The following is a 13,227-nucleotide window of genomic DNA, read 5'->3' as shown; positions in this document are numbered from 1 at the left end:
CCCCTTCACTGAATACATTTTTTTTTCTCTCCTTCAAATTTCAGTCTGTAAAAGAGTGAAACAACAGGGCTTAACTACTTAACGTGGAAATAGTACATGTAAACAAGTTGTCATGGGCCAGGAAAAATTAGTCAAGACTACCTATCACACACATACGTTCCATCCTTTTGTATTTTTCTCAGTTTCAAGATTCCTTGTCTTTTTCCTGAAAATCATTCAATGTCCTCAGGTGTTTTGCCTAACTGGACCAACTAACTCATTGTCCTGGCCTCCATAAGAAAATGCTCATTCCTAAAATTAGTCTTCTTTCCCAAAATATATTTTTTTATTAGTTTAGGTTTAGCCATTTGTTTGGAGAACAATAATCAGTACTAGTCTGCTTATATCTCAACAATTAATTTGTAACCTGTTTTAGGAATGTCTCCATTTCTAAGGGAAAAAAGTTATGTGGTATACAAAGATCCATTAAAATAGTAGATATTTTAGGGGCACCTAGGTGGCTCAGTCAATTGAGCTTCTGACTCTTCGTTTTGGTTCAAGTTTGTGCCCAGCAGGGAGTCTGCTAGAGATTCTCTCTCTCTTCTCCCTCTGCGCCTCCCCACTGTGCTTTCTGTCTGTAAATTAAATAAGTAAATCTTTAAAAAAAAAAATAAACTGTTAGGTATTTTCATATAGCAGTATACATTCTAGAAATCTGATAAATGAAATACTTATGTATTTTTTAATTCATGCAAGTACAAGTAAATTAATAAATAAATAAATATTTCAAGACTGTCTATAATATTTAAATAAAACACATAATAGTCCAGGAAAAACTAAATAGATTTCAACACAGTAGTACTATGTACAATTATACAAAAAATATAGAATTATGCAGAGGTTAACAGTTATACTTATTAATAGTTTGTGTGTTCATTAATAATTCACAGTTCCTCTTCAGGATGCTAAAATGTATTAGTAAAGTTATAAATATAACCCTTTATTTATGTGATTATATGAGATATTAAAAATTATAATTCTATACATAGTAATAATTAATATATTCTGTTAGTATAGATTATTTTTCATGCTGATACTAAACTCACTTTCCAACTTTATTTTCCAAAAGCAGCATGTATTATAAAGGAAAGTGAGTACAATGTGGAAAATAATATGCATCTGTATCCATAAGATTTTAGCAAATGTTTTTGAGTATGTTATAAAAAGATACATAAAAAGGTAATTATTTAAAAAGAACATAACTAATGATATTTTATAACCAACTTTATTAATTTCATAGTTCAGGAAAATTTCTTGCATGTCATTAACACTTCAATGCCAGAAACTTGGGTAATTTATATATTAAAGTCTGAACAGTACCAGACTAGTAGATTTCCAATAAACATTTGTTGATTAAAAAAAAAAAGAAGAAGAAAGAAAGGTTTCTCTAGGAATAAATTATCTAAGAGGGGTTGATGAGCCAAAGGACATGCTAACTTTTAGGGATCTTGTTTTGTTTTTGTTTTTTTTTAACGATTTTATTTATTTATTTGACAGAGAGAAATCACAAGTAGATGGAGAGGCAGGCAGAGAGAGAGAGGGAAGCAGGCTCCCTGCCAAGCAGAGAGCCCGATGCGGGACTCGATCCCAGGACCCTGAGATCATGACCTGAGCTGAAGGCAGCGGCTTAATCCACTGAGCCACCAAGGCGCCCCTTAGGAATCTTGTTTTATGTTGCACTCTTTTCACTAGAAATATTAAATATTAAATTAAATTATAATTAAATAATATTTGGTTTGGCCATAGCTGAAATTTCCCTCTTGGTCAAGTGTAAACACTAGATGATACCATAAAAACCGCCACAGAGACAAAAGGAACAACAATCATGGTAATTTTTTTTTTTTAATTTGACATAAAGTGCTCGTTACTTACTGGTTTAAATTATATTTATTTTATTAGATATAAATATGGGTATTTTTTGCTTATATTTTATCCCTCTGTATTTTTTTATTTGGTGAATTTCCTTCTCATATCTCTTACTAATTTTATACATAGATATATATGTATACATATATATGTATGTATATATATGTATATTAGTATACATATATATGTATACATATATACTAATTTCATACAAATATTAAATGTTTTTTGGTGGATGAAAATATAGTTTGAGGATAACTTTTTTTTTTTGAAGATTTTATTTATTTATTTGACATACAGAGATCACAAGTAGGCAGAGAGAGAGGAGGAAGCAGGCTCCCTACTGAGCAGAGGGCCTGATGTGGGGCTTGATCCCAAGACCCTGAGATCCTAACCTGAGCCGAAGGCAGCGGCTTAACCTTCTGAGCCACCCAGGTGCCCCTGAGGATAACATTTTTCAAGGATAGCCATGCTCGTTTGCTTATGTATTATCTAGGGCTACTTTTGTTCTACAACCATAGAGCAGAGTAGTTGTGACAGAACATTGTAACTCGTAGGTGGAATATTCTGTTCAGCACCTGTCAGAAGTTGAAAATAAGAAGGAAAAAGTATACACATACACACAAACATAAAATTATGTATAATTTTCATCTCTAAGTGTTTCATTTAGTTTATTCTTTGATAACATATTATTGTGATTTATGTATTTTTAAATATTTCTTTAGATCTGTTTTGTTGGAAATAAATTCTCTATATTTTGTGTACAAAGTTTTTTTTTTAAATTTCACATTCTTTTTTTATTATGACTTTATGTTTTCAGAGTGATTTTAGGTTTGTACCAAAATTCAGAGGTGAGTACAGAGATTACAATATATCCCCTGATTCCATGCATGTGTAGACTCCCTACATCTTCAATATCCCCTAAATAATAGTACATGTGTTATAATTAATAAACCTATATTAATAATATTTATAATTAATATTACATAATATACCTATATTAATATTAATAATAAATCTAAATACTGTAATGACCCAAAGTCTAGTTTACAATGTGGCTTGCTGTTGGTGTTGTATATTCTGTGAGTTTGGACAAAAATATGATGACATGTATGCATCATTATGATGTCATATAGAGTATTTTTATAGTCCTTAAAATCCCATGCTTCGCCTCGCCCCTCTATGCCTCCCTCCTGCTCAAACATGATCTTTTAAAATTTTTCATAGTTTTGCCTGTCCCAGAATGTCATAAATTTAGAATCACATAATCTATAGCCTTTTCCAGATTGGTTTTTTTCACTTAAGAATACACTTTTAAGGGGCGCCTGGGTGTCTCAGTGTGTTTAGCCTCTGCCTTCAGCTCAGGTCATGATCTCAGGATCCTGGGATAGAGCTGCCTGGGATGGAGCTCCTCATCTGGCTCTGTGCTCAGCAGGGAGCCTGCTTCCCCCCACCCCCCTCCCACCTGCCTCTCTGCCTACTCGTGACCTCTCTGTCAAATAAATAAATAAAATCTTAAAAAAAAAAAAAAAAGAATACGCTTTTAAGTTTCCTCCATATCCTCCTATGGTTTGATAGCGCATTTAGTTTTAGTGCCAAGAAATGTTTCATCATTTGGATGTATGTACAATTCCCTGACTGAAGGACATCTCCATTGCTTCCAAGTTTTAACAGTTATGAATAAAGCTGCTATGAATGTTTGTGTGCAGGTTTTGTGTTAACGTAAATTCTCAACTGTTTGGGTAAATACCTAGGAGTGCTGTTGCTGAATTGTATGGTGGTAATGTGTTTAGATTTTTAAGAAACTCGCCAACTCTCTTCCACAATGGCTGTACCATTTTGCATTCCCTCCAACAGTAAATAGGAGTTTCCATTGCTCCACATCCTCACCAGAATTTGCTGTTGGTGTTCTGGAATATGGCCATTCTAATAGGTTGCAGTGATATCTTGTTATCCTGTTAATTTGAATTTCCCTGATAAACTATGTTCTGGAACATCTTTTCATGTGCTGTTTTACTATGTGTATACCTTATTTTGTGTGTTGTCTGAAGGTCTTTCATCTGTTTTAATTTTTTTTATTGTTTTGTTTTAATATTTCTTTGTATATATTGGACAATAGTATTTTATGAAATTTAGAAAATATTTTCTCCCAGTCTGAGGCTTGTCTGCTCATTCTCTTGATGTTGTCTTTCATAGAACATAAGTTTTTAACCTTAGTGAAGTCTGGCTAACCAATTTTTTTTTCATGGATCATGCCTTTGGTGTTTAATCTAAATATACCCAAGGTCATCTAGGTTTTCTCTTGTGTTATATTCAAGGAATTTATACTTCTGTGTTTCATATTTAGCTCCATGATCCACTTTTGAGTCGGTTTTTGTGGAGGGTGTAAAGTTTGGTTCTAGATTCTTTTTTTTCTTTTTTCTTTTCTTTTCTTTTCTCTTCTTTTCTTTTCTCTTCTTTTCTTTTCTCTTCTTTTCTTTTCTGAATGTAGATGGTCAGTTATTCCCATACCGTTAGTTGAGGACTGTCTTTGCTCCATTACATTGCTTTTGCTCCTTTGTCAGAGATCAGATGACAATATTTTAGGGGGTCTATTTCTGGGCTCCCTAATATGTTCCATTGATCTCTTTGTCCATTCTTTCATCAATACCACACACTGTCTGGATTACTATGACACTATAATGTGTCCTGAAGTACAACAGTGTCAGTTCCCCAACTTCATTCCTTTCCTTCAGTATTATGTTGGCCATTCCGGCTCTTTTGCCTCTTTATATAAACTTTATCAGTTTGTTGATATTCACAATATAATTTGCTGGGATTTTTATGGCAATCAGATTGAATCTATAATCAAGTTCGGAAGAATTGGTCTTGTAGTAATATTCAGCCTTCCTATTCATTAACATGACATATTTATCCATTTATTTAGTCCTTTAACTTCATTCATCAGAGTCTTGGAGTTTTCTCAAATCTTGTACATATTTTGCCAGATTTATACCTAAGTATTTCATATATTTGGCTGTTTATTTTGTTTTTAATTTGAAATTACTTTTTTGTGCCTGGTACATAGAAAGTCCATTGACTTTTATATACTAACCTTGTAATTAAAAATATTTTGTAATTTGTCTTGAGATTTCTGCTTCCATCGATGTGTTATTTAGAAGTGTGTTGCTTAATCTCCATGCATTTTGGGATTCTCCAGCTATCTTTCTCCTACTGATTTCCAGATTAATTCCTTTGTGGTCTAGAATAAACATTGTATTATTTCTATTATCTTAAATGTGTTAAGGTGCTTTATGGCCCAGAATGGGGTCTATATTGGTAAATACTCCATGTGAGCTTGAGAAGAATCTATATTCTGCTATTGGATGAAGTACTTTAAACATGTCAATTATATCTAGTTGATTGATGGTGTTGTTGAGTTCAACTGTGTTCTCACTGATTTTCTACCTGCCAGATCTATCCATTTGTGATAGAGGGGTATTGAAGTCTCTAACTTAGATATGGATTCATCTGTTTCTCTTTGATGTTCCATTAGTTTTTGCTTCATGTGTTTTGATGGTCTACTGTTAGGGCACATATACAGTTGGGACTATTATGTCTTCCTATAGAATAAACCTTTTATCACTATTTAATGCTTTATTTTATCCCTGATGATATTTTAGCTCTGAATTCTGTTCTACTTGAAATTAATATAGCTACCCTAGTTTATCTTTAAAAAAAAAAAATAGTATTAGCATAGCATACCTTTATCCATGCATTTGCTTTTAATTCTTATGTGTCATTATATTTCAATTGGATTTCTTATAAACACTATGTAGATAGATAGATATTTTGTGATTGGATTCTGAAAATCTCTGTCCTTTAATACATATAGGCCATTGACTTTCCAAGTGATTATTGATGTAATTGGATTGATATCTACTGTATTTCTTACTATTTTTTCTATTTCTTGCCCTTGTTTTCATTCCTATTTTTGTCTTCCATTATTTTTTCTGACCTCTGTGGTTTTAAGTATACATTTTATTATTCCATTTTCTCTCCTTTCTTAACATGCCACTTATACAGTTGATCCTTGAATGATATGGAAGCTAGAAGTACCACAGCCCCACCCTTCTCCTACACAATCAAACATTCACATATAAATTTTGACTCCCACAGAACAACTACAAATAACCTGCTATTGACTGGAAACATTATGATGACATACATAGTCCATTGACTATTTGTATATTATATGTATTATAGACTATACTCTTACAATAAAGGAAACGGGAAAAAGAAAATGTTATTAAGAAAATCATAAGGAAGAAAAATACATTTGCAGTACTATAAAATATCCACATATAAGTGTACCTGTGCAGTTCAAACCCACATTATTCAAGGGTCATCTGTACTTGGTGGTTTTTATTTGTTTTGCTTTTTTTGTTTGTTTGTTTTTAACTCTTTACTGACTAATCTTTATGTTATTGTTGAGTAAAAATCAGGCAGTACCAATGACTTCAGGAATGCAGGGCCTGTCCTTCTCTAGGACCACAATTAGAATGTATTCAAGCCTATAGCCTAACAAAAGGAGCTGCTTTTTGGCCACCATGTCTTCAGATCCAGCCATGTTAAACTTGGTATAGCCTTACTTCTAGGAGATGTGGGTCTTCGAGCAGCTAGGTAACTTGAATTTGGCCCTGCATAGGGCCTCAGTCCTTGTTTTGTGGTGTGGAACTGATGGATCTGATGGCTTGGCCAATGTGGATCCTGGCCACTGTGCTTTGAGGCCAATGGCACTTCACATACTTGTCTTGGGCCTAGACTGAGGACAATGTCAGACATAAATGTCCAATGGAAAGGTCTGTCTCCATGTTCTTCGTGCAACCCATATGCACAACAGACTGTTTATACTACTGAGGAAGTTGCTATTAGCAGTCATTACACATCTGAGGAAAGAACATGGTTAGCCTAATTGGCTATAGTGTTTTATTTTGCTTTGTTATTGTTCTTTTATTTTTTTTAGAGTTTTCCCTAAGTTTGTAATATGTATTTTACAGGCTAATCCAAGTCCACTTTTAAATAATGTAACACACATCATAAGCAGTGTGAGTATCTTATAATAAAAAAATAATCTGAACTTTTCCTCCTCTCCCTTATATCATTATTGTCATTAATTTGACTTACACATAAACTTATATAATCAAATACATTTTGGGTATTATTATAATTAATGCACTATTATCTCCCTCACCACTTAATGATGAGAGAAACAATTTTTATATTAATTTTGGCTATTAATTATTTGACGCTTTTCCTTTCTTTACACTGATCCAAGCTTCTGACCTACATATTAGTTTTCCTTCTCTAAAGAATTTATTTTAACATTTCTTGCAAAGCAGGTCTACTTGCAAAGTATTCCTTTAATCTGTCTGAGATAAAATCTCCTTTTTTTCTTTTTCAATTTTGAAGAATAATTTCTAGGTTGGTAGTCTTTTTTTACTTTAATTACTTTAATTACTTAATTAAATACTTTAATTACTGGGTAAAATTCTGGTCGGTGTAAGTAAGGTGTTTATTTTTCTCCTATGACATTTTTCAGGATTATTTCTATGTATCTCATTTCCTGGAGTTTGAAATGAAATTCCCAGGTGGAGTTTTTGAGAGACATTTATCCTGCTTAATATTGTGAGATTCCTGGGCCTGTGGTTTTGTGTTTGATATTAAATTGGGGAAACTTTCTGACATTATCATTTTGCATATTCTGTTTTTTAGGGTTTATTTTGTTTTGTTTTCTTCTCCTTCTGGTAGTCCCATTATGTGTATGTTACACATTTTTGTATTTGCCTCACAGTCCTTGTCCTTTTGTTTTGTTTTGTTTTTCAATCTTTGTTCTCTTTGCTTTTCATTTTTGATATATCTTCTAGCTCAGATATTCATTCTTTAGCCATTTCCTGTGTACTAAAAAGCCCATCAAAGGAAGCAAACTTTAAGTGTCTCTGAACAATAGAAAAGAAGGGGCACCTGGGTGGCTCAGTGGGTTAAAGCCTCTGCCCTCAGCTCAGGTTCAGGGTCTCAGGGTCCTGGGATCGGGCCCTACATTGGGTTCTCTGTTCAGCAGGGAGCCTGCTCCCCCTTCTCTCTCTGCCTGCCTCTCTGCCCACTTGTGATGTCTTGCTGTCAAAATAAATAAATAAAAATTTGAAAAAAAAAACAATAGAAAACAAAATGAGGGTTGATGGAGGGGAGGTGGACAGGGGATGGGCTAAGTGGGTGATGGGTATTAGGAAGGCACTTCGTATGTTGAGCATCTGATATTGTATGTAAGTGATAAATCACTAAATTCTATTCCTGAAGCCAATATTACCTTACATATTAATCCACAAGAATTTAAATAAAAAATTAAAACAAATAAACAAAAATGCATTCTCCTGGTTGCTTTTTCCACCTGTCTGATTTAATTGAAGTATAAATAACATACAGTATTATATTAATTTCAAGTGTATGACATAGTAACTCAAAATTTGTATACATTATGGAATGCTCACCAAAAAGAGTACTTACCACATGTCACCATACAAAGTTATTACAGTAATATTAACTATATTTCCTATGCTAAATTTTATATTCTTTTAATTTATTTTCTAACTAGAACTTTGTACCTCTTAGTCCCCTTCACTGATTTTGCCTATCTCCCTACCCTTTGCCCCTCTGGCAACTACCAGTTTGTTCTCTAAAGTTATGAGTCTTTTTTTTTTCTTTTTCTTTTTTTTAGTTTCCATGTACAAGTGAAATCACATGGTATTTCTTTTTTTCTGGTTGACTTATTTAACTTAGCTTAATACCCTTTAGGTCAATCCACTTTTTCATGTGTCTGTGACCTCTCTTAGGAGGTATTCTTTGAAGAAGTATCTGATCCTAACTTCTACCCACTTCTTAATTGGATTATTGGTTCTTTGGGCTTGGTAAATTCTTTATAGATTTTGCATAATAACCCTTTGTTTGCTATGTCATTTCCAAATATCTTATCCCATTCTCTCAGTTGTCTTTTGGTTTTGTTGACTGCTTCCTTTGCTGTGCAAAAGCTTTTCATCTTGATGAAGTCCCAATAGTTCATTTTTGCCCTTGTTTCCCTTGCCCTTAGAGATGTTTCTAGGAAGAAGTTGCTGCTATTGAGGTCAAAGAGGTTGCTGCCTATGTTCTCCTCCAAGATTTTGATGGATTCCTGTCTCACATTGATGTCCTTTATCCATTTGGAGTGTATTTTTGTGTATGTTGTAAGGAAGGGACCATTCTTCTGCACAGGGCTGTCCAATTGCCCCAACACCATTTGTTGAAGAGACTGTCTTTTTTCCATTGGCCATTCTTTCTTGCTTTGTCGAAGATGAGTTGAACATAGAGTTGAGGTCTATTCCAGGCTCTCTATTCTGTTCCATTGATCTGTGTCTGGTTTTGTGCCAGTACCATACTGTCATGCTGATAATGGCTTTGTAATAGAGCTTGAAGTCTGGAATTGTGACGCTGCCAACATGGCTTCCTTTTTCAACATTCCTCTGGCTATTCGGGGTCTTTTCCGGTTCCATATAATTTTAGGATTATTTGTTCCATTTCTTTGAAAAACAATGATGGTATTTTGATAGCGGATTGCATTAAATCTGTAGATTTCTCTAGGTAGCATAGATATTTTCACAATATTTGTTCTTCCAATCTATGAGCATGGAATGTTTTTCCATTTCTTTGTGACTACCTCAATTTCTTTCATGAGTATGTAATAGTTTTCTGAGTACAGATTCTTTGCCTCTTTGGTTAGGTTTATTCCTAAGACTCTTATGGTTATGGTACAATTGTAAATGGTATTGACTCCTTAATTTCTCTTTCTTCTGTCTTGGTATAGAAATAGAAAAGCAACAGATTTCTGTGCATTGATTTTATATCCTAAAACTTTACTGAATTCCTGTATGAGTTCTGGCAGTTTTGGAGTGGAGTCTTGTGGGTTTTCCACAAAAGGTATCATATTTTCTGCAAGGAGTGAGAGTTTGACATCTTCTTTGCTAATTCAGATGCCTTTTATTTCTTTTTGTTGTCTGATTGCTGAGGCTAGGATTTCTAGTACTATGTTGAATAGCAGTGGTGATAGTGGACACCCCTGCCTTGTTCCTGACCTTAGGGGAAGAGCTCTCAGTTTTTCCCAATTGAGAATGATATTTGCTGTGGGTTTTTCATATATTGCTTTATGATACTGAGGTATATACCCTCTATCCCCACACTGTGAAGAGTTTTGCTCAAGAAGTGATGCTACACTTTGTCAGATGCCTTTTTAGCATCTATTGAGAGCATCATATAGTTCTTGTTCTTCCTTTTATTAATGCATTATATCACATTGATTGATTTGTGGATGTGGAACAAACCTTGAAGCCAGAAATAAATCCCACTTGGTCATTCAGCCCGGGAATAAATCCCACTTGGTCATGGTGAATAATACTTTTAATCTACTGTTGAAGGGTATGGGCTAGTATATTGGTGAGAGTTTTTGCATCCATGTTCACCAGGGATATTGGTCAGTAAATCTCCTTTTTAATGGGGTCTTTGTCTGGTTTGGGGATCAAGGTAATGCAGGCCTCATAAAATGAGTTTGGAATTTTTCCTTCCATTTCTGTTTTATGGAACAGTTTCAGGAGAATAAGTATTAATTCTTCTTTATATGGTAGAATCCCCCCTGGGAAGCCATCTGGCCCTGGACTCTTGTTTGTTGGGAGATTTTTGATATCTGCTATAATCTCCTTACTGGTTATGGGTCCGTTGAGGTTATCTGTGTCTTCCTGGTTCAGTTTTGGTAGTCTGTACATCTCTAGGAATGCATCCATTTCTTCCAGATTGCCAAATTTGCTGGCATATAGTTGCTCATAATACATTCTTCTAATTTTTCATATTTCTTTGGTGTTGGTTGTGATCTTTCCTCTTTCATTCATGATGTTATTAATTTGGGTCCTTTCTCTTTTCTTTTGGATAAGTCTGGCCTCAGGTTTATCAATCGTATTAACTCTTTCAATGAACCAGCTCCTAATTTCATTGATCTGTTCTACTGTTCTTTTGTTTCTGTTTCCTTGATTTCTGCTCTGATCTTCATTATTTCTCTTCTGCTGTTGGGTTCAGGCCTTCTTTACTATTCATTCTCCAGCTCCTTTAGGTGTAGGGTTGTGATGTGTACTTGAGACCTTTCTTGTTTTGAGAAAGGCTTGTATTGCTATATACTTTCCTCTCGGGACCGCCTTTCCTGTGTCCCACATATTTTGAACAGTTGTGTTTTCATTATCATTTGTTTCCATGACGTTTTTTCCAATTCTTCTTCAGTTTCCTGGTTGACCCATTCATTCTTTCATAGGATGCTCTTTAGCCTCCATGTATTTGAGTTCTTTCCAACTTTCCTCTTGTGGTTGAGTTCTAGCTTCAGAGCATTGCTGTCTGAAAATACACAGGGGATAATCCCAATCTTTTGATACCGGTTGAGACCTGATTTATGACACAGGATGTGATCTATTCTGGAGAATGTTCCATGTGCACCAGAGAAGAATGTGTATTCTGTTGCTTTGGGATGAAATGTTCTGAATACATCTGTGATGTCCATCTGGTCCAGTGTGTCATTTAAGGCCTTTATTTCCTTGTCTATCTTTTGCTTGGATGATCTGTCCATTTCAGTGAGGGGAGTGTTAATGTCCCCTACTATTATTGTATTATTGTGTTATTATTGTATTATGTGTTTCTTTGATTTTTTTATTAATTGGTTTATATAGTTGGCTGCTCCCATGTTAGGGGCATAGATATTTAAAATTGTTAGACCTTCTTGTTGGACAGACCCTTTGAGTATGATATAGTGTCCTTACTCATCTCTTATTATAGTCTTTGGCTTAAAATCTAATTGAGCTGATATAAGGATTGCCACCCTGCTTTCTTCTGATGTACATTAGCATGGTAAATTCTTTTCCACCCCCTCACTTTAAATCTGGAGTTGTCTTTGGGTTTAAAATGAGTTTCTTGTAGGCAGTGTATTGATGGGTTTTGCTTTTATCCATTCTGATACCCTGTGTCTTTTGATTGGGGCATTTAGCCCATTAACATTCAAGGTAACTATTGAGAGATATGAATTCAGTGCCATTGTATTGCCTGTAAGGTGACTGTTAACTGTATATTGTCTCTGTTCCTTTCTGATATACCACTTGTAGACTCTCTCTTTGCTTAGAGGACCCCTTTCAAGATTTCCTGTAGAGCTGGCTTAGTGTTTGCAAATTCTTTCCATTTTTTGTCCTGGAAGCTTTTAATCTCTCCTTCTATTTTCAATGATAGCCTAGCTGGATATAGTATTCCTGGCTGCATGTTTTTCTCGTTTAGTGCTCTGAATATATCATGCCAGCTCTTTCTGGCCTGCCAGGTGTCTGTGAATAAGTCTGCTCCAATCTAATATTTTTACCATTGTGTTTTACAGACTTCTTTTCCCAGGCTGCTTTCAGGATTTTCTCTTTGTCACTAAGACTTGTAAATTTTATTGTTAGGTGACAGGGTGTGGGCCTATTCTTATTGATTTTGAGGGGGGTTCTCTGCACCTCCTGGATTTTGATGCTTGTTCCCTTTGCCATATTAGGGAAATTCTCTCCAATAATTCTCTCCAATATACCTTCTGCTCCCCTCTCTCTTTCTTCTTCTTCTGGAATCCCAATTATTCTAATGTTTTTTCATCTTATGGTGTCATTTATCTCTCGAATTCTCGCCCTCGTGATCCAGTAGCTGTTTGTCCCTCTTTTGCTCAGCTTATTTATTCTCTGTCGTTTTGTCTTCTATATCACTAATTCTTTCTTCTGCTTCATTTATCCTAGCAGTGAGAGCCTCCATTTTTTATTACACCTCATTAATGGATTTTTTTATTTCAACTTGGTTAGATTTTAGTTCTTTTATTTCTCCAGAAAGGGCTTTTATATATCTGAGTGTTTCTCTAATATCTTCCATGCCTTTTTTGAGCCTGGCTAGAACCTTGAGAATCTTCATTCTGAACTCTATATCTGACATATTACCAATGTCTGTATTGATGTCTGTCTTTGGTACTGCCTCTTGTTCTTTTTTCTTGTGTGGTGAATTTCTCGGCCTTGTCATTTTGTCCAGATAAGAATATATGAAGGAGCAGGTAAAATGCTAAAACGGTGGCAAAGGCCCCAAGAAAATATGCTTTAACTAAATCAGAAGAGACCCCAATTTGTGGGCCGGGAGAAAGGGAATAAAAAGAGGTTCAGGAAAAAAAAAAGAAACAATTTTTAAAAAATGAATAAAGAAAATATATATATATATATATATATA

The 13,227-nt window shown here is 34.6% G+C and overlaps 1 pseudogene; it reads right to left on the bottom strand.

The window, feature by feature from the left end:
- Positions 1 to 6,746: 6,746 nt before the first annotated feature.
- On the bottom strand, positions 6,747 to 6,869 carry LOC132022921 (small nucleolar RNA SNORA70; annotated as a pseudogene).
- Between the last annotated feature and the right edge of the window lie 6,358 nt (positions 6,870 to 13,227).

Source organism: Mustela nigripes, chromosome 7, assembly GCF_022355385.1.
Source record: "Mustela nigripes isolate SB6536 chromosome 7, MUSNIG.SB6536, whole genome shotgun sequence".
In the NCBI taxonomy this organism is placed as follows: domain Eukaryota; kingdom Metazoa; phylum Chordata; class Mammalia; order Carnivora; family Mustelidae; genus Mustela; species Mustela nigripes.
Note: the sequence above shows the minus strand (reverse complement) of the source record. Positions and strands in the feature narration are given on the sequence as shown.